Here is a 22,440-nt window from a genome sequence, read left to right as displayed (position 1 = left end):
CGTTGCAGGAAGCGGCAAGCATAGGGGTGTCGGAGCAAGACAGCTTCTCCATTGATTAAATATTAATACCATGTGGGTGTACTGGGATAGGCCCAGGAGAGTAATCATTAAGTTATGCCTCACAGGGGGACACCCTGCTATGCAGTAAACTGAGGTATTAGAGGCTGACGGCCAGTCATCATACCCAGTGACTGCTCGTATGCGCCTTCTGTTTGCACCTGCATATCGCTGCCTGGCAATAATTGGACTGTAGCCACTCAAACAAGCCTTCCGTCTACCAAGTGTGAGCCCAACACAACATGTCTGTTTACTGGAGAAAAGGCTCTTCTTCAGAGAAATGAATGAATAAGATGGTCTCAGGCCCTGAAAAACAAAATCTGCAGCGAGTGAAACAGTTAAACACGGAGGTCACTTTCTGCACCGTGTTTTCCTCCCTTACTGCCTGCGGGTCCGTTTTAAATCACCGACTGTACGATGATGTCTGCGTCTGTTGATGATTATTTTTTCGAACATGCTACCAAATCGTTCCAAGTTTCCACGCGGCTGCTAAACGTAGCTAGTCCTTTGGGAGACAGTGTTTAGCTGAGGCCGTCTCCTAGAAAAGGGGATGATGTTGGTTTTGTGCATGACTCATTAGCACCTCTAGTGACTACCAAGACCCTCTCAGGAGCAAAGGAAACTCAGAGCAGAGAAATATACAAAAGTCCTTGAGGGAGAATAGAGGGAAAAAAAAACTTGCACTTTCAAGCTCAATTCCTTTCTCCCTAGAAACACACTGGAATTTACATGAAATTGTACACCTCTATCTGACGGTAAACTGAAAATATATTTATTCCGTCGTTGCGGTTTTGTTTATTAATGGGTGGGAATTATTCCACTTGTTTAGGGCATGTCCTACAGACTTTGAGGAATGCTGAAGAAATGCGTAATTAAAAGTGGGGGGAAAAAAGTCTCTTAAAGGCTGTTTACTTCAGTGACGACTGTGAAGCAAATGTTTCTTTCTCCTTCCAGGGCCCACCCACAGAAAGGCGCAGAACAAAGATGCTCTGTAAGCCCTTGGTGCTAGACAGCGCCTTGAGAGGCCGAATGCATTAGAGCCCCGCTGAGCTCATTCAACTCCACACAACACTCATACACACCGTCCTACTAATTACACGTCAGCTTAGTGGTCTCATTACCGCCGCCCTACCACTAATTAAAATTGCATTGATATTGCTCAAGTAGTTTATGTGTTTACATAGTTTTGCAAGTCTATTTTAATTGCTTCCCCCCAAAAATAAAAAAGAGAAAATTACTAATATTAAAAAAAAAAAAGAGTGGGCTAATGAGGAAGAAAAGACTTACTGAGTACATATATCAATATTCAGCGTAAAGTCCAAAGTTCCTTCATAGTCCCCTCTAACTTCTACCCCAGAAACTTTCAGGGCAAAGTTCCGGAGGCACTTTAATCTGCGGATTGATAGATGCGTGTCAGTGACCAGTGGCTCTGGGGACAGAGGGTCTCAGTTATGCTCACAAGCAAATAACAAAAGTTACATCGTTTTAATCAACATTCATCATTTTAATTGCCTAAATCTCCGCTAGAACAAAGTAACACTATAGTTTTATGGTATTTGATTAATGAGGGCAGGAAAATTGAAGTTTTTTTTTTGCAATAAAACTAAAAAAAAAAAGCAACAGACTTTTATAGTTTTTTCCCTTATGATTTTAATTTAATGGCTCGTGTTTTCATTACTGCAGAGGCTGTACACTTTAGCTGGCAATTATGTCCCATCTGTGAAGCACTGTGTTATTACAGTTTATTCTAGTAGCTTTTCAATCACTTTTGAGTTGGGCTTTACAAGTATTCTTGCAGCAGGTGGGCTTCCTGGCATGAGACCAGGAACACACAAAGCCAAAGCTGGAGTTTAATGGCAGCCATATGCGTGTGGCACTGACAGGCAGCCTTCCCCCATATGCTGCTAAGCAGCCTCTTCAGCCTGCCAGTCACCCTTCTTACTGACTACGGTCTCTAAGTAGTTTTCTGCCAGGGAAAAATATACCAAGGCAGCAAATTTCTCCAGTGCACCATCCTTATTACTGAGACAACCCTGTCATTAGCGAAAGCACAATGAACCTGATCGGGAGAAGCATACCAATTAGGTTGCATGGAGCACTTTTGCTTCTTATCTCTATGGAAACTCGGCCTCCCTGGTTGCAGTGGACAATCGGTGATGTTTCCCCCACCCATATGTCACCTAGTTGACACTGTACACTTTTATGGGAACCAAAATCGGTTGGAGCCCTCTCAGCGGCCGAGAGAAAGGAAAGAAAACAACGCGAGTCTCGGTACGTTTGGGAGGCGGTTTGCCTCTAGAATTCTTGATCCTGCGCAGTCATAGCCCACAGCCGTCAGCAGGAGCTACTGGGTTATTAGCCGTAACGATGTTTAAATCTAGATATAATTTTACCCCATTAAATCCAGCACGGAGAGTTTAAGCAATCTAAAAGAAATTGCTTTACCCTATTAAAAAAGTGGAGACCGCACATTTTTTTTTAAATTAACATAAAGAGTGTTTCACTTCTAAGAGGCTAGGACAGCTCCTGTAGTTACAAGCTTCATAGTCCCGCTCCTTCTGACGTTTTACCTGCCACCAAATACAAACTATTCCTAAAGAAACAAAGCCTCAAAATGTTAGTGTCTGTGTCAAGGGTCTTCCCACCAGAACACTGTGAACTTTGCAAAAGACATACCAAGTCTTTCGTTTTCTTTGTGTGTGTGAGACAGACAGACAGACAGACTTTGTTTTTATTTTTGTAGCTCCCTCTGTGTGTAACTGGAGATTCCGACTTGTAATCCCACTGGGGGTTGCGTTCTCATTTTAATTTACCACGTTGACCACCACGGACACACCCTGGCTTTATTCTTCTCTAAATTCCACCAGCAATTTTAAAATAGAACAGACCTGAGTACTGATGCATTAAAGTCAAAGTCCATGTCACAGCCTTTGAACTGGCTGCCCGCCCAGCACCCCCCCAACCTTGCCTCTTTTTCACTAATCGCCCCTATTAGCTGCACCATGTTGTGACCGTCCAGGCCTTCTCTTCACACTGAGTGTGCTGCGAGACCCTGTGTTTTACTCTCCTCTTCTCTTACATCGGTCTCTAAACTGTTACCTCGTCCTAGAAGGAGGATCTCTCAGGTCAGCTGTAGCCAATGACTGTAGCAGAAACGAAGAGACGCCCTGGGGTAAAATCATCCAGGAACGCGCAATACCTTCAGACTTTGTTCTGTAATGCACACAGTCAGGGAACCTCTGATGAAATGCAAATCTCTTCACAGTGAAAACAGTATAATAGCCCTGAACTTAGTAGGAATCTAAATGAAGTAATATTTAAGCACAAAGTGTAATTTAAAAAAATACTCATCAAACATTAGATGGTGAAATAAAGTCATACAGTTGAGTGACAGTGACTCAGGAAGATGAAAAGTAAAACAGAGTCAGGAAAACTGACTTCTGAGCACACAGTTGACTCGGCTTATGTCAGGACTCGTGATATTCCCCAGGTACTGTCACTTAGAGAACACTTATTTTTTATCATAAAAGCAATTCTAGATATATATATGAAATTCACTGGAATCTAATGGGAATAACTTCCTATGGCATAACGCCTCCCTACGGGAATTGCACAACTCTTTGATTTTTTGTTTTTAAGTTAAAGTCTTCAAGGGAAAAGAAAACTTCTTCACAAGAAGAACCCAGTTTTCAGCCAGAGCAGCCCATCTCAGGCCAAAAGGGAGAAAGCATGAGGGGGCTCCGTCGCAAAGGGCTGAATTCCGTGTTGAGGTGTATGGCTTTGCCCACAAAATACAGTAGGGTCAGAATTAAATAAGAGATGGAATTTGGAACAATTCAGTAACTTTTACCTTTCAGCTACTTTGGAGATGTACTGTGGAAGATCTGAATAATTCTCAAGAATATACATTCCCTGACCAAAATGTTAATTTACCTCTGAGAATCAGACATGGAGAAGTAAAGCAAATTGTACATACATTTATTTACATTTTCTTCTTTTTCAAAACAAGATCCTGAAAATCCACCGCAAGTGGCCCACCCATGACTCCAAAGACTCTAAAGAGAAAACAACGTGGGGAATGGCCACTGCCTTCTGACTTTTTTTCGTCTAGACAGTTAGGAGGGAAAGCCAATCCCTGCCCTGATACTTGTAGGTTTGGATGGAGTAGGAGAGATTCGAGCTCCTTCTGACTCAACACCAGCATCATAAACACCAGAGCAGCACTGCCATGTCACACTGGAAGGAGACATTCTGAGTTAAACAGATGGCTTTTACCCTAGGAGGCTGTCCCCAGTTTTCCATTTGAAATGTGTTGTCTCTTTCTGTTCTAACCAAGATGGTTGTTGATTCTCTCTTATAAGAGCAAGACCACATACTTTCTAGACTGGGAGGTTTATGGTATTTATGAGTCAGAATTGACTTGATAGCAATGAGTTTGGTTTTTTTGGTATAGCCAACTAACAGACAAGGTGATGTCACCACACCAAAACCAACCATATCTCTCAGTCAATTCACTGGAAAACGTTGTCCAAGTCTTTGTTCAGGTAACTCATTAAGGCAATAGGTGTGCTGACAGAGCCGGTGTTTCAGGATTTCTTATCCAGCCAGGATTGCTTCTCAGCGGTTCAGCCTGGACGCTGGTTGAAGATGGTGTTCAGCCTAAGTGACTGGGCCTCTGCTTTCATGGGTCAGGTGTCGTTTTGACTGGACAGACATCTATACTTTTTTGCCTCAGTGTCCATTCTAATTGGTCAAGTGTCTGTTCTGATTGGTTGAGTGTCCGTTCTGATTGGTCAGCTATCTGTCCTAACTGGCCAGAACTTGTGCCATATGGATATTAAACACTTTTTTCTCATGTTGAATTTATTTCTCAAGATCAGATTATTAGTGAGGCTTTATTATGTAGGAATCCTAAAGAATTTGAAAGCTACTGCACAACGAAAAGCAGTGAATGCCCAGCCTAGGGTTTGGTTTTTTTGTTTAAATCATGGTAGCATTCCAGTTGACGTCTTCTATGAATACTTTAATTTTTTTTTATTTTACTGTGATGAAATACGTATAACGAAACATTTTCCATTTTAACCGTATTTATGTGTCCAATTCAATGATATTAATTACGTTCACCATGTTCATAGCCACCACTATCTGTTTTTAAATTTTTTCATCACCCTTAACAGAAACTCAGTACCCCTTAAGCAATACCTTCTCATTCCCCCCTCCTCCCACTCGCCCCTGGTGACCACTAATGAACTTTGGTCTCCAGATCTCATATAAGTGGAATCACATAACATTGGTCCTTTGGTGTCTGGCTTCTTTCACTCAGCTTGTTTCCAAGATTCATTCATGTCATAGCCTGTATCAGGATTTCCTTTCCCTTTATGCCTGAGTAATATTCCACTGTATGTATATACCGCCTTCTGTTTGTCCATTCATCTACTGACGGACACTTGGGTTGTTTCCACCCTTTGGCTATTGTGAATAACGTTGCAGTAGATATTGGTTTACAAGTATCTGAGTTGCTGTCAAGCCTTTTGGGGTTATAACCAGGAGTGGAATTGCTGGGTGATATAGGAATTCTATGTTTAACTTTCTGAGGAACCGCCAACTGTTTTCCATAGCGCCTACACCATTTTACATCCCTGCCAAGAACGGGTAAGGCTTCCAATTCCTTCATATCCTCATCGACACCTGTTTTCAGCTTTTCTGAAAATAGCCATCCTCGTGGATGTGAAGTGGTGGTTCACCGTGGTTTTGATTTGCATTTCCCTAATGACTAACGACGTTGAGCATATTTTTATGTGCTTATTGGCCATTTGTATACCTGTCTTGGGGAAATGCCTATTTAAATCCTTTCCCCAATTTTAGATTGGGTTGTTAGCCTTTTTGTTGTTGAACTGTAGGAGTTCTTTATATATTCTGGATATTAAAACCTTATATTTTCACCCATTCTGTAGGTTGTAGCTTCATTTTGTTTATAACATCCTTTGATGCACAAGTTTTTAATTTTGATGAAGTCCAATTTATCTGTTTTGTCTTTTGCTGATCATGCTTTGATGTCATTGTGAACACTTTTGATATTTTTAAATAGCATTACACATGGACCCAGAGACACACATGGACAGACACACACTGATACACATACGTGCCAAAAAACCAGCTCACTGGTTTTGCCTTAATTGCCCATCCTCCTTCTTACTCCCCCCAACTCATCTCCAGTTGTCATTCTTGACTATGGATCACTTCTGGCTATTTAATAAATTTAAATCTACTCTAAAAGAAAAAATATTTGCCTCTGAGTATACTAAAAACAATATGGCTTGGGCTCTGAAGGCAATTCCAAATGAGGAACTGCAAAATGTTTTGAGCATCCATATAGTTATTAAACATTTTGAATATCCTCCTATCTCTATCAATGCTTTTTTTGCATGAGTGTCCATTAGATAATGACTCCCAAGGTTCATAAAACAAGAAAAGAAACTTGATGTTTCAGTTAAAGAGCAATTAGCTCCAGGTTCCAAGGTATATAGAGAAATAATAAGTAGAGGGACTCTGGAGCCCACCTGTCTGGATTCAACTTAATGTTTATAAAAGAGAGGCAGTGTAGCCATAGTCAAAGGTATTCCGGAACCAGTCTACTTAAATTCAAATCACAGCTCTGTCACTTAGTAGCTGTGCCACCTTGAAGAATTCACTTAACCTCTCTGTACCTCTGTTTCCTCAAATGAGGATAATAATAGTACCTAACTCATAAATTTTCTAGAAGGTTGAAATTATTCATCTGTGTAGAGAATAGGGCCCAGTATGCAGTAAGTGCTCAATGGGCTTATTCTGTATTCAAAATACAATGAGATTCACTAGAATAAAATGCTATTTATTCCTGTTTCAAAATATCATATTTACTTTAGTGCTGTTACTGCCCAAGTAGTTTTCCAATTCTCTGGCAGTCATTTGATAATTCAAGGTTTCATTTCACATATGAAGTATAACCCGACACTTGTCTTCAGTCAGCAATAAAAAAACTTCCCATAGACTTAAAGTGCAGCCGTAGGCTATTCTAGGTTAATATGTGGAGATGCTCCTGAAGATCCCAGATGACCTCACTGACCTCAGATGTCACATCACTCTTATCATCTATAGGCTCCCTGGGGGCGCAGTGGTTCAGAGCTCGGCTGCTAACCAAATGGTCAGCAGTTCAAACTCACCAGCCACTCCTTGGAAACCCCATGGGGCAGTTCTACTCTGTCCTATGGGGTTGCTATGAGTTGGAATTGACTCAATGGCAATGGGTTTTTTTTGGATTCATCATCTATAACACCGTATGCTAAGCCCTATCAGAAGCCTTCTTTTTAGTTACTTTTCTCTTCATGTTTATCCTGTACCTCCCCAAATAAAGAGTAAGTGCCTGGAGGGGAGGAATTATATTAAACCATTGCCCATGTCTCCAGCCCTCACACAGTATTCTGCACACGAAACAAGCTTAAAATATTTACCGGGGTAAAAATTAAATAACATAAAAAGAAAGACAGCAGATGTAAGTAAGGCAGTTAATAATGGCAGCTTATGTTTGAACAGCACTTTAAAGTTTATAAAACATTTTCAATATGCTAACCAGTTTGATCCAGCCTGATGTGGTCTATATTGATATCCCTTTTTCTTTTTTTTGCAAATGAGGATAAAGAAGATGAAAAAGTTTAAGTTACTTGCACAAGACATCCTATTCTGAGTCCAATCCTATGCCCTTCTTAATAGATAAGACTGTTCACTTGGCTCTTGAACCTTTGACGATGGTGGAAGGGGGAGGGATGGTAATGCTCATGATAACGGGGAATTCTAGAGAATTCCTACCAGTTCCAGAGTATTATCATCACATGATGTCAGTAACATTAAGGTTAAGTCTTCCTTCTCTAGTGAACTGGAAGAACAGTAGAAAGTCTGAAAGTAAAATAAAAACTGGAGTAGCAAACAAGACATTTGGGTTTCAGTCGTGGTATTTCAACTAACTATTTGAAAGTTGGAAAGTTATGTCATTTCTTTGGGCCTCAATTTCCTTATATTTTATGTGAGCTAATTTCAAATGATTGATTTGTCATGGATTGAACTGTGTCCCCCAAAAATATGTGTATCAATTTGACTAGGCCATAATTCCTAGTATTGTGTGATTGTCCTTCATTTTGTCATCTGATGTGATTTTCCTATGTGTTGTAAATCCTGTCACTATGATGTTAGTGAGATGGATTAGCGGCAGTTATATTGATGAGGTCTACAAGATTACATTGCCTCTTAAGCCAGTCTCTCTTGAGATATAAAAGAGAGAAGCAAGCAGAGAGACATGGGGACCTCACACCACCAAGAAAGCAGCACCAGGAGCATAGCACATCCTTTGGACCTGGGGTCCCTGTGCTGAGAAGCTCCTGGACCAGGGGAAGATTGATGACAAGGACATTCCTCCAGAGCTGACAGAGAGAGAAAGCCTTCCCCTGGAGCTGGCGCCCTGAATTTGGACTTCTGGCCTCCTAGACTGTGAGTGAATAAACTTCTGTTTGTTGAAGTCATCCACTTGTGGCAAGTCTGTTACAGCAGCTCTAGATGACTAAGACACCATTCAAATAGAATTGTTTCTTCTTTCCTTACTACCTACCAAAGATATTTGTTCCTTATTTGAACTTAAGATAAACACCAAACTTACAAGATGTATGTGAAATTCTGGCTCCGCCACTTATAGGCTATGTTATCTTGGACAAATCACTTCTCTGAACCTCAGTTTCTTTATCTGTAAAATGGGGACAATAACAATTTATCTACCAAATATCATTCTCTACACCTCGTACTGTTCTAAGTGCTTTATAAATACTTATCACCTATTCCTTACTACAGCCACCAGGAGCAGTTGCTATTATCAGCATCCTCATCATACAGATGAAGGAACTGAGGCATAAAGAAGTTAAAACTTTCCCAAGATCCACAGCTAGTAAGTGACAGAGCCAAGATATGAACCCTAGCAGCTAGCCCCAGAACCTGTGCTATTAACCACAAAGCTATAGTGGCTCTTAGTGATATGGTGAAGCTTAAACTAGGTAATAAATGTAAATCACATAGAACAGTACACAGCCCATAGTTAGGACTCAATGGATGTTAGCTATAAGTAGGGCAATCATATATAATTTCACTCTCAGTTTGGGAAGGGAAAGACAGTACTATTAATAGTTACATCAGGGCAAACCCATTGCCGTCTAGTCAATTCCGACTAATAGCAACCCTACAGGACAGAGTAGAACTGCCCCATAGGGTTTCCAAGGCTGTAATCTTTATGGAAGCAGACTGCGAATCTTTCTCCAGTGGAGTGGCTGATGGGTTTGAACTGCTGACTTTTTGGTTAGCAGCTGAGCGCTTAACCACTGCACCACCAGGACTCCTTACATGAGAACAACAGGTAAAAAATTTTGCTATTCCAGGCAAACAGGAACACAGTCACCCTAGCTGTGATTATTATCCAAGATTATAAGTTCATGAGAGAAGAAGCTACGTCTTTTCAAACGTACTTTCTGTAGAGTCACATAAATATTTTGAGTGATGTTATTTCTTCTCTCTGGAAGATGGATCTGAGGCATAAATAACTGAAGGAGAATCACTGTAGCTTCCTTGCAGCAGCCACTGTCCTGCGCCCAGCATTCTGATGTGGACGCAGTCCTAGTGACCTCAGAGACTGGGCTTGGTGGAACATAGCTGCTTGGTATAAGGAAGAGTTTTTAAGTCCCCCCAACAACGAGTCATATAGAGTTATCTTGGGGATTTTTAATGTTCTCACTTACCAGTACATTCTTCACAAATATGGAAAAAGAATAAGACTGAACATCAGTAAGTCTATAATTTTATAAAATCCACACACTATTTATATAATATACATGGTCAAAACAGAGAATCGAGAGATGGTAATAAGGCAGTCCCTGGGTTATGAACGTCCTACTTATGCATAACCCATTACCAACTGCTCCTTTTAAAGCCTATCATACTAAAAATTTGAGGTACATATAATGGTTCATAATAACAAACGAGCACCACTCTGCAATGCACATCAAACCATTATTATTATTATTACTGTATTATTATGTTAAAGATGTTTTAGCATATCTGGAAGTATTTAATTTTTTTATACATATAAAAGTACACTATATACTATATACTAAGACAAACATGGAGCCCTGGTGGCATGGTGGTTAAGAGCTCGGCTACTAATCAAAAGGTCGGCAGTTTGAATCCATGAGCCACTCCTCGGGAACCCTATGAGGCAGTTCTACTCTGTCCTATAGGGTCATTATGAGTTGGAATCAACTCCACAGCCACGAGTTTAAGACAAACATTTGACTAAACTAACGTTACATACAAACTACACCTAACTTTTCCAACTTATGTACAAATTAGACTTAAAGACAGACTTAGGAATGGAACTTATTCACAATCCAGAACTGCCTGTATGTTGCAAATTATGTTTATGGCTTTTAATAACTATATGATTACAGTATGTTGGAAGAAGCAAGTCGAAAAACCCCAGTTGTGTTAGAAACTACTGAAAGGTGCTTCCAAGTGGGGTGAGGAAGGAACACCTACTTTAGAGTCAGAAAATCCCAAGCAGAAATCATAGTTTTACCACCTTGGACAGGTCACTTTGCATTCTTATTACCCTTACGGGTAAAACTGGAATAACATTTGTCCTATCTCACCTTTACAGAGTAGTTGAGAGAATCAAATACAGTACTTCAAAATACATTCTTTCAATCATTTAACGTTGGTTGCACACCTACTATGTGCCATAGAGTACCTGGGTGGAACAAATGGTTAGGCACTTGGCTACTAACCAAATGGGGGTTCAAGTCCACCCAGAGGCACCTTGGAAGAAAGGCCTGGCAATCTGCTTCCAAAAGGTCACAGTCATAAAAACTCTGTGGAGCAGTTCTACTCTGATACCCATGGGGTCGCCATGAGTTGGAATCAACTCTTTGGCAACTGGTTTGGTTTTTGGTAGTATGTACCACATGTGCAGTGAGCCGTGGGGATGCTGACCGGGGTGGAGTGTGTGTGGGTGTTGTGGGGGGTGGTGACACATAAATAAATGACTATAATGCAATGTGTTATGAGTCATGATAGAAAATGCTGGAGGGAACTGGCCAACTAAGAAGACGTGCTACGGTCTGTCCAGAACTTTGTACAGGCGAAGCTGATTCTTGGATTCGCATCTGGAGCTGCTGTCTGATTGGCCTGTCCTTACCGAAAAGGCTGATTTATAAAACTCTGCTTCTTAGTAAGCCTAGGTCTTTGCTCAAAATAAGCAACATTAATGACACAAATGTATAGCCAGTTACCGATATAATAAGGCCAATTTTCACAATCTCTTACAGGTTTTAAAATATACACTAAATGAACAACTGATTCTGTCTTTGCCCCTTCGCTGAAATTTCTAACCTATATAATACTTAAGGTCTAGAGGAATAGACCTGGTCATTTTTTTTTTCCCATTTGGAACCATCAATTTATTTCACTTAAGTTATCAAAGTGCAAATCATAGCTTCTAGTTATTTCCAGTCCCGGCTCCTTTGAAGTTGATATGGCACAGATGAAATTTCAGCATATGTCCCTTGTTATTATGCAAGCTGAGAACTTGAAAGCTGTGAATACATAAGAACAGTTTTCTAACTTATTCTATTTAGTCCACACCAGACTGGGAAAGTAAACAAACAAATGATATGAATGGGTAGCTCTGACTTTACTGTCCAGGTGGTCAAAAATCCTAAGAAACTTCCTTTTCACGAGAGTCAGTTGAAAAACACCTGCCTTTATCCGGAACTCTCCACAGCACTTGTCTATTCCCCCCCCCTTTTTTTTTTCCCTAAACCTTTTTTTTTATTGCACTTTTGATGAAGTTTTACAGAATAAATTAGCTTCTCATTAAACAGTTAGTACACATATTGTTTTATGACGTTGGTTAATAACCCCACTACATGTCAACACTCTCCGTTTTTGACTTGGGTTCCCCATTACCAGCTTTCCTGTCCCCTCCTGCCTTCTCGTCCTTGCCCCTGGGCTGGTGTACCCCTTTAGTTTCGTTTTGTTTTATGGGGCTGTCTAATCTTTGGCCAAACGGTGAACCTCAGGAGTGACTTCATTACTGAACTAAAAGGGTGTCTGGGGGCCATACTCTCGGGGTTTCTCCAGTCTCTGGCAGGCCAGTAAGTCTGGTCTTTTCTTGCCAGTTAGAATTTTATTCTATGTTTTTCTCCAGCTCTGTCCGGGACCCTCTGTTGTGATCCCTGTCAGAACAGTCAGTGGTGGTAGGTAGCCAGGCACCATCGAGTTGTGCTGGACTCAGTCTGGTGGAGGCCGTGGTAGTTGTGATCCATTAGTCCTTTGGACTAATCTTTCCCTTGTGTCTTTAGTTTTCTTCATTCTCCCTTGCTCTGGAAGGGGTGAGACCAGTGGAGTATCTTAGCTGGCCACTCACAGGCTTTTCAGACCCCAGACACCACTCACCAAAGTAGAATGTAGAACATTTTCTTTATAAACTCTTAGGCCAATTGAGCTAGATGTTCCCCAAGACCATGGACCCCACAGCCCTCAGCCCAGCAATTTGGTCCCTCAGGGAGTTTGGATGTGTCTGTGGAGCTTCTGTGACCTTTCCTTGTACAAGTTGTGCTGGCTTCCCCGGTATTGTGTATTGCCTTACTCTTTACCAAAGTTGCCATGTATCTATTCTATTCCTCCTTTCTTGAAACCCTCTGTTAGCTTACCATCTGTGATCTTACACCCTCATGATTTCCTCCCACTTTTGACATTTTCTTATCTTGTGTGGTTTTCTTTTTCTATGTTCCTTAAATATTGGTGCTTCTTGGGGTATAGACCTGGGCCATTTGCACCTCTTATTGCCAATTGTTAATGTGCTTGGCTGCTAACCAAAAGGTTGAAGGTTCAAGTCCACCCAGAGGTACCTTGGAAGAAAGGCCTGGCAACCTACCTTCGAAAAATCAACCATTGAAACCCTACAGAACATAATTCTATAGTGACACACGTGGGGTTGCCGTGAGTCAGGATGGTAACTGGTAACAGACTCGATGGTAACTGGATTTTTGGTTCAATATAACCTCCTTGAGTGATCATAAACATCATTTGTGGAAAGACTGGTTAGATGCTTACCAAACCAGTTGCTCTTCCCAAACGCACAGCTAAAATGGGCTAGGTAACTGGGCTAGGGCATGTGACTGGGTTTTGGCCCACAAGGTCTCCTGGAAGATTCTTCAGACTTTTATTCTCTTAGCTGTTTGGCTGGAAGGACTCAGAAGAGGGCCAGAAAACATGGCAGCACCATGGGATGAAAGATAGGCAGATAAGTCCCTGGGCCCCCCCTTGGAGAAAGCCACCGCGAGAGATGCCTGCCAGGAATATACTCCTCAGACCCTGGACTCACGAGAAATGGGTTTTTACTACCTCAAGCACTGAGATTTGGGGGTGGTTTGCTATAGCCACTGTACCTGACCTGCCATGGTTTCAGGTACTACCAATGTACTGGCGACTCTGAGACCTGTGGGGCCCAGGTGACACAGTGGTTAAGAGCTTGGCTGCTAACCAAGGTGTTTGGCAGTTCGAATCCACCAGCTGCTCCTCGGAAACCCTATGGGGCAGTTCTACTCTGTCCTATAGGGTTGCTATGAGCCGGAATCGACTTGACGGGAACAGGTTTTTAAAAGGTTTCTGAGAGCTGGGTCTTCAGTCCAGGCTTGTTTTCTGAGATTCAGACTGTAAATCCACCTGCTGGACATTTCCACTAGCAGGTTCTACAGGCAAACTCGTCTTTTTCTCCTCACTGAACCCAGATATACTCCTTCCTCTGTTTCCTATGCCTCTGTGAAGGACATCGCCATTCCCCCAACTGCCTAAGCCAGATAAGATCCATGATCCTCCACTCCTTCCTCCACGCTGCCATTCACATCCAATCAGTCACAGATCCCACCGACCGTACTTCTCGAATACCTCTCTCCTCTGATCACCACCACCTATGCCAACGGCCAGTAACCAGTCTAGCCCACCTGAACCACTGCTTGCCTGCTGCCAAGTCCCTCTGGCTGCACCGCCCTGTCTCGAGGCTTGCTTCCACCAGTCCATCTCCTTCCCTCTTAAAGTAAAATCATGCATATTTGGTTATGATACTCTGGTACTATAAACCCTCCCAAAGGGACTTCTCCACAGGATTACAGGACCTTAGGATGAGGCTTCTTGGTGACCTTCCAGCCTCATTTCTCTCCCCACCGCGAGAATTAGCAGCTACACTGACCTTCCTCCTGTTCTACCAGGCTTTCCACTGGCTGCTCTCTGCCTGGAACCCTCCTGCTCACGGATTCCCAGGCTCTGGCCACTGCCAACCCATCCGAACAGCCTCGCTGCTCTCCTCCCTGCCCTCCCATACACTCTGCCCTCCTGTTCACACGGAACTTGCACTGTGACTTACTCAAGTTCTGTCTCCTCTGCTAAACTGCAGATTGCACGAAGACTTTGCACTGTTCAGTATGGAATCTGCAGTTACAGACAAGAATTTACACATAAAAGGTCCTTGATAAATAATTGTTGGATGAACGAAGGAATGGCAGATACCTGATTTCCAGCCTCGAACCACCACCCACACCCAAACTGTGCATGCATCCTTTTACAAAACTGCACACCTTTGATCAGGTCCTCGTCCGTGTGTGCTCAGTCAGGACATGAAGGCTGATCTCTCTCTTCTCTTGGCACAAAGGGTTTACTGCAGTGGAAAGTTCTAGAGAGAAGAGCACCATGTGCTATGTAGCTAGAAGAGTGTCACTTTACCTCGATATCTGCGGGATACTAGTCCTGTTCTTTAGCTTCGCGGAGCCTCTCCTTCCTTAAAGAAAAAATACTGATAGAAACATCTGCTATTTTAAGTCTAATATGAGGTAATATGTGGAGTTGCCTTAAAAGCTCTATACTGCGTTCATAAAAAAAAACCATTGCCGTGGAGTTGATTCTGACTCATAGCGACCCTATAGGACAGAGGAGGATGCCCCATAGGGTTTCTAAGGAGCGGCTGGTGGATTTGAACTTGGATCTTTTGGTTAGCAGCCAATCTCTTAACCACTGTGCCACCAGGGATCCAACGTTCATAGGAGTCATCATTATCAGCTTCACTATTAGATAAACTATCTTAGATAAAACTGGATTGATATCCAGATCCTTTCTAAAGATATATTTTTAGAAGTTTTATTTCTTCTCTTACCTCAAACATGGTCTTCTCATGTGGACCCAAGTGGTAGTAATAGTTTTATGGAGAGAAGAAAGGGAGGGAAAGGCACCAGGTGCGTCTAAAATGTTAAAATCATACCTACCCTCATCGAACATGCTTTTCCTTCTCATCATACCTTCAGTTGTTAGTGAAGTACAAAAAGACAAAAACTGTATCTTATTTCCATCCTTACATTTTTTAAGGATTCGAATAGGTAATAAATGCCAGGTTTACAAGCAAAGGTCACAAACTTCACATCAAGCTGGAGGATTTTAATCTAGTTTCTAACGAGCCTTCCCATTGTTTTATTGTCATTGTTAGGCGTCTGCTTTGGCGCGTCGGATCTACAATAACCGATACCCACTGGGGCAAAGAGCTCATGTTGTTGTTGTTACTGGGTGCTGTCGAGTCGGTTCTGACTCATCGCAACCCCATGCACCACAGAAAGAAATGCTGCCCAGTCCTGCGCCCTCCTCACAATTGTCGCTATGCTGGAGCCCATTGTTGCAGCCACTGTGTCAATCCATCTAGCTGAGGGTCTTCCTCTTTTTCGCTGACCCTGTACTTTATTTTTGTTGTATTACTAACCGTTAAATTACGTTAAAAATGTAGGTAATTAAGACACTGGACTAGCCACCCGTGAAATAACAAGGCTGAACGCTGACATTTTCTCATCATTTGGGGCTACAGTCACAGAGACGAGGGGGACCGTGTGACCAGCAGCCGTGCTGTCTACTCAGGTGTCACCCCACGGTGTTCCACGACAGTGGCGTGTGCTAGGCAACAAGCAGTCCTGCCAGGGACACGGTGCCACAGAACAGGAGAGCTTTCAGACAAAAGCCCGTCTGCCCTATGAAAACACTGGCCCTTCAAGCACACCCCAAAATGATTTTCAGCGTCATGGCTAAAATAATAACGTGTACAATCCCCCATGTATATGTTCTGGCTCACCGCTACGACACAGGAAGAACAACAGAATGGTTATGTTTCAAGCCCCTTTTGCTACCGCCATACCGAGACTTTATATACTTGCCCCCCAAAAGACCACGGTGTCACTGAATATATTTTTCAAGACAAAAACCGGGAATTTTGAAAAGTGAGCAGCAAACAAAAAAGGATCTCTTTTTTCCCTAGGAAGTATTTTCAGATTCTTTAAGGTCAAATTGTTAATAAAAATCGTAAAACATAAACTAATGCTCTTTAGCATAAAAGAAGACCCTGGAATGGAGGTTGCGGACGAGAGGATGAGAACACCTGTATGAGGCAAAAACTAGGTCCTAAAGCCAAAATCGAATCTTAGACCACGTCTTACATGCTCACAGAGCCACAATGAAGCCGTGTAATTTCTCAAAGTGGCTCTCATATGCTCATGAAAGAAATGAGAACTATTTTCTTCTGAGGACGGTGATGGTATTACTGCGGTTTGTTCCACCTTTTACATATCACTGGGGCTGGGATGCTCCCGAGCTCAATTCCCCACTCCTCATATCCCTCATTTAATTTTTCTCCTGTATAGGAGTTAAAAAACAAAGACGCTGATTGGACCTAGAGGTAATTTTCCGTACTTTAGTTTTACGTAACCAAATGTATACATTTTAAATATACTCGCATTAATATCCATGGGTGGGAATAAACAGAAATTATATTCTCTGGTTAGTCACAGGATATTGGAATCTTAGCACCAGAAGGAATATTTGGGACTCCGTCCCCCAGTCTCAGGCAGGGCCACACACAGACCTTTCCAGACAGAAGAGATGGCTTCTTACTTATTAAGGAAATTCCACAGTCCTTTCTTAGCTCTTAGGGAGCTATCTCAGTGATTGGAGGCCTGGTGGCGTGGTGGTTAAGAGCTCGGCTGCTAACCAACATATCAGCAGTTCAAATCCACTAGCTGCTCCTTGGAAACCCTGCGGGGCTGTTCTACTCTGCCCTATAGGGTTGCTATGAGTCAGAATACACTTTACAGCAATAAGTTAGGTGTTTTTTTTTGTGGGGGCGGGGCTGCATGTTTAAAGTAGACTCTGTTATAACATTATATTATCTTCATATTTCTGTAACGAGCAGCGCACATAATGTCGTATGATGTGTGTTACTCAAATACCAGAAAAGCAGAAGGTGATACCTGTTGAGATTTTCTGATACTTAGACTCAGGAAAATTTCTGGAGCTCACTGTAAAGAAGGAAGCAGCCAGTCACCACCCAACAGATCCAAGATGTCATTTAGGGAAAACAACCCACCTGCACACATGCAGAACTTCAAATATCAGCACAAACATTAGGGTTAACTAATGTTTCCGCAACTCGGCTTTTTTTTAAAAAGAAAGTTAATTGAAATGTATGAAATGAAAAAAAAAAAGACACCAATGAAAATGTTAACAAAGATCTGGAAGGCATAACACAGAAATGATTTCAGTCTGAAGGGAAAATAGAAACCTAAGCTCAATCAAGGCTCACAGCAGCAGCTATGGCGCAGTTACAGTAGGAATATTAGCGATCATGACGTTCCTATGTGTTCCCAAGACTATTTCTTTATAGGGTGGCCGATTTTAGCAGATTGTAAATTGTTTTTATATTTATGCTTTTCTGTCAAAAGTAAGGGGGAAGTTTATGTCAAATATATACCTTCAGAAATTTTCTGATAAATGCTAAGATATTTTCCCTTTCGGGAAAATAATAGCTTTTTTCAATCACTAAAATGCTAATGTGCAGAAATTCAGAGGTAATCCATCCCAGCTTGCTGAGGTACACGGAGTTCGTCTGTTATTATGTTAGGAGACTGTTTTACTGTCTTGAGCAATTTTTCAAAAATGTTTTCCATAAAAATGAAACATGCAGCATTTTAAAAAGACAACATATTTTGTAAATAAAAGTCTTCATATAAATGTTATTAAACAGCTATAATATTGTACACACCAAGATTCTTTATTTATTTGTATTACAAGGTAAAACGACAGAAAATCTCTCTTCAGTAACACCAATAAATGCTCCTTGTTTGTCACTGAGCAGTTTTCAAAATAGTAAGCTGTATTTCTCTTTAAGACCACTAAAACATCGTGTAGCATATACATGCTAATTTTCTTTGTCACCCTATTATAAGATTTGTAAGTTGCCAAAACTACTCCTTTATAATGATTCTAAAACTCTAAAGTTAGTGAATAGTGAAATGTTAAACTATGCAAACAGAGACTGAGAATCAAGAAATGTACTCTGCAATTCCAAATATCAGAACAGAAATACCAGAAAGTTTTAATAACTATTGTACTGCTTCGCCAACATTTTTTTTTAAAAAAATAATTTCCAAAGACATCTTATTTAAAAGTAAGGCCATTATTCACCAGAACTTGTTTTTTCTCTTCCGGGTCAGCCTTTCCCCACCCCCACGGCAATTATTCACAACAGAATATGCACACTCATACTTTTTCCTATTGAACCAGAACATCCACACAAACATACAATCCCATGTAATAGACGTGAGGTGCTTTCATACCAGCTGACAGCTCAGGTATGCTTTGGGGAATCCACCCGAGGACGCTTCAGACATTAGAGTGCATGGTTAGACAGCAGTGCTAAACGGCTTCTCGAATCCCACTGTTTCTTATGGCCGTGTAATTATTTCCTGTCATGTACATAAAACGGGCAAAGGAGCATTTTCACCCTCTTAGGACGAACTGTGTAAATCAAAATAGACACGATACTTTTAAACGGTTTTCATTTTTACGGACAAATGAGTAGCTTTGATAGGACACAGAACAGTTTGGTTAGGGCAACAAGAGCGGCTACCTTTTTGTTTCATCTTAATTACCTTAACCCCAAGTTCAGCTGCTGACTGTTGCTGTAAGCTGGGGCTCTGGGGGGGTCTGGGTACCTCCTCAGGGAGAGATCAAGGTGGTGCCAGCCACTTGGGCTTCAAAGAGCCCTTTCTTTCTACTGCCTTTAAAGGTGCACGCCTCTTCTCAACTCCAACCACAGCACTGAATTCCTGGTTAAATGCTGGCCATGTTTACAAATACGGGGTGGAGGGGGCCGAGAGGGAGACACCCGACTCGGGCACCGTTTCCCTTGGTTGTCAGAAGAGACTGGGACGTCCCTGAATGTGCCACTGCTGTGGCCCCGGAAGCCCGTCAGCTCCCCTTTAAGCCAGTTTACTGCTCATAGACATTGCTAACCCACGTGTACTCACGGCAAGGAAGAAACAACCCCATTCCTTCTTTCTGACACCCTTTAGGTTTGAAACCCTTCAGGTTAGATAGGAGCCCTGCTGGCACAGTGGTTAAGAGTTCGGCTGCTAACCCAAAGTTTGGCAGTTGGAATCTACCAGCCACTCCTTGGAAACCCTGTGGGGTGGTTCTACTCCGGCCTAGAGGGTCGCTATGAGTCGGAATCCACTCACGGCAATGGGTTTCGTTTGGTTTTGGTTTTAGGTTAGTGTTTACAATAAACAAAGTAACAACAGAGGGGTGGGCCCCAAGCCAGGGACTTGGCCATCAACAAAACGGCCCCCATCCCTCCTACCTGCCCTCCCATCCCTCCTCAGCCCCGTGGAGAGGCCAGGAGCCCCTCGGGGTTCTGAACGAGTGGTATTATGCCGAATGGGAGCATTTCCACTACTGCAAAGGAGAGCAGCTTCTGTCAGAGGAAGCGGGGTGGATTAATCAACTTGATATTACCCGTACTGATTAAACAATGAGGCGTCCTGGGGTTCTGCTGTCTCTCCTGATGAGGGCTCATCATAACTAATGATGTACACCCAGCACAGTGCCCTTGGGAGTAAACTACCTTTTAATTTTTTCCTCTAAAGATTAATCCCATTGTTATGGAACCTGTATTATAAGAACCATAAACTAATCATTAGTCATTTTCAAACAATCTGACCTTTCCTGCCTCGAATCACGGAGTGCTTTTGCAAGAGGTATTTTTTTGGGTTCTGGAGATGTGCATCACGCACGTTTAGAAAGGAGAGTCGGAAATAAACTACAGCATTGTTTGCTGCATAACTTTACAGACGGGGCAAAAACTGAAACGGCTTCTTCGTATCGGATGTGACTTTTTGGACTTTTTGTCACTGAACAGCTGGCAACGCAAAAAGGAAGGCAACGGGCTGGTCCCAGGTCTGGCTCTCAGCTCCAGGCAACACCCTGCAGGGGGAGGAAGTGGCCCACAGGTGTTGGGTGACCCCTGTGAGCCATGCTCTACACACACACACACGCGCGCGCGCGCACACACGCATTACTTCATTCCGTTCTCACTAGGATCTTCTCAGGTAGGTATTGCTATGATCAGCTGACAGTTGATGTGACTAAAGCTTAGAGAGGCTAAGTGATGTACACGAAGTCATATAGCTCAGGGTCAGCGCTGGAGTTGATATATGAATGCAGGATGGATTTATCTGAAAGCTTAGACCCTTTCCAAAACCTTCTAAATTCTCTCACAAGGAAAAATTCCAGAAAAAAATAACTGCCTGCAGCCTCAGTTTCCTATTTGTCATAGGCTTTGACACAGAAGGTGCCCTGGTGGAGCAGTGGTTAAAGCGCTCAGCTGCTAAATGGAAGGCCGGTGGTTGGAACCCACCAGCCACTCTGCGGGAGAAAGATGTGGCAGTCTGCTTCCGTAAAGGTTTACGTCCTTGGAAACCCTACTGGGCAGTTCTACTCTGTCCAGTAGAGTCTCTATGAGTCAGAATCGACTCACCAGCAGTGAGTTTGGTGTTTTTGGTTTTGTCATAGAACTCTGGGGGACGGTGTGAGCTTAAGTCCAATGCAAATGCAGAAGAAATGCTGAACCCCAGAACCAATTTGTCTCTAACGCTGGAGCAATTCCAGTAGGAGGTCTAAAAGTTGAGACCAGTTCCATACAAAATCAAGTAGCTCCAAAGGCCAGTTAAACAAGCAAAGCCTCTTTTAGTTTTTACTCTCTGACCAAATGCAACTCTTCTTTTTTTTGTGAACCATCGTATCTTATGGGACTTCAGATATTTGGGTTTTGACATTGTTTTTGCTTGTGTGTTTGTGCACCCAGTTTACACACATGTTCTCGCCTAGGACACCGCAAATGTTCTCAGAGCTTGCGGTTCTCTTACAGCACCAAGCAAAATGAAATACCGAAAATGATTGTTGACCGATGACCCCTTAACCAAGTGAGAGTTATCAGTAGTCAGGCTTAAGTCTTTAATAATTCATCTTCCCACTACTAAGAGAAAAAAAATGCAAACTTTGGTCTCTATGCTAATTGGCATTTCTGAACATTCTTAAACCAAAAATCTCTTTCTACCTCCATATGTGAAAGAGATTAAAATTACATTAAGGATAATAGCTCATTGGCCACGGCTAATTGGACACATACACACACGCACGTACACTCCTTGTAACTGTTGCTCAGAAATATTTCGGAATTTGTGTTCCAAGTCTTTAACCTGGCATTCAAGGCCCTTTTTACTCTGCCTTAGCTTAGCTCTCCATTCACATTCACTCTGTTCCTCTTATACTCATTTCTACATGCTCAGCTTAAAAATACTCATTCGGGCCCCCAGACACCCTTTTAGCTCAGTACTGAAGTCACTCCTGAGGTTCGCCCTTCAGCCGAAGATTAGACAGGCTATAAAACAAACAATAATACACTTAGCTCAACCATGTATACAAGACTAAGTAGGCACACCAGCCCAGGGGCAAGGACAAGAAGGCAGGAGGGGACAGGAAGGCTGGACAAATCGGAATGGGGAGAGTGTTGACACATGGCGGGGTTGACAGCCCGTGTCACTAAACAATATGTCCATTAATTGTTTAATGAGAAATTAGTTTGCTCCGTAAACCTTCATCTAAAGCACAATTAAAAATAAAAATTCATTCATTTTTCCAAGCAAGCCTCACCATTTCCACCTCTGTGCTACTGCTTCCTGTCATCCTTTTCTCTAAGAATACTCTTCCACTCTCTCTTTTCTGCCTTAATGACACTCATCTGCAAATGTTTTCAGCATTTATGACAAAGGCTGATATTCTTAATAAAGAGCTTCCATAAACCAATTAAAAAACCACTAGGAGAAATGGACCGAAAGCATGAAAAGGCAGTTCAAAGAAGAAGAAAAAGAAGGAGGAGGAGTGGGGGGGGGG

This window comes from Trichechus manatus, unplaced genomic scaffold (assembly GCF_000243295.1).
Source record: "Trichechus manatus latirostris isolate Lorelei unplaced genomic scaffold, TriManLat1.0 scaffold00102, whole genome shotgun sequence".
In the NCBI taxonomy this organism is placed as follows: domain Eukaryota; kingdom Metazoa; phylum Chordata; class Mammalia; order Sirenia; family Trichechidae; genus Trichechus; species Trichechus manatus.
This window is presented reverse-complemented; position numbering follows the sequence as displayed.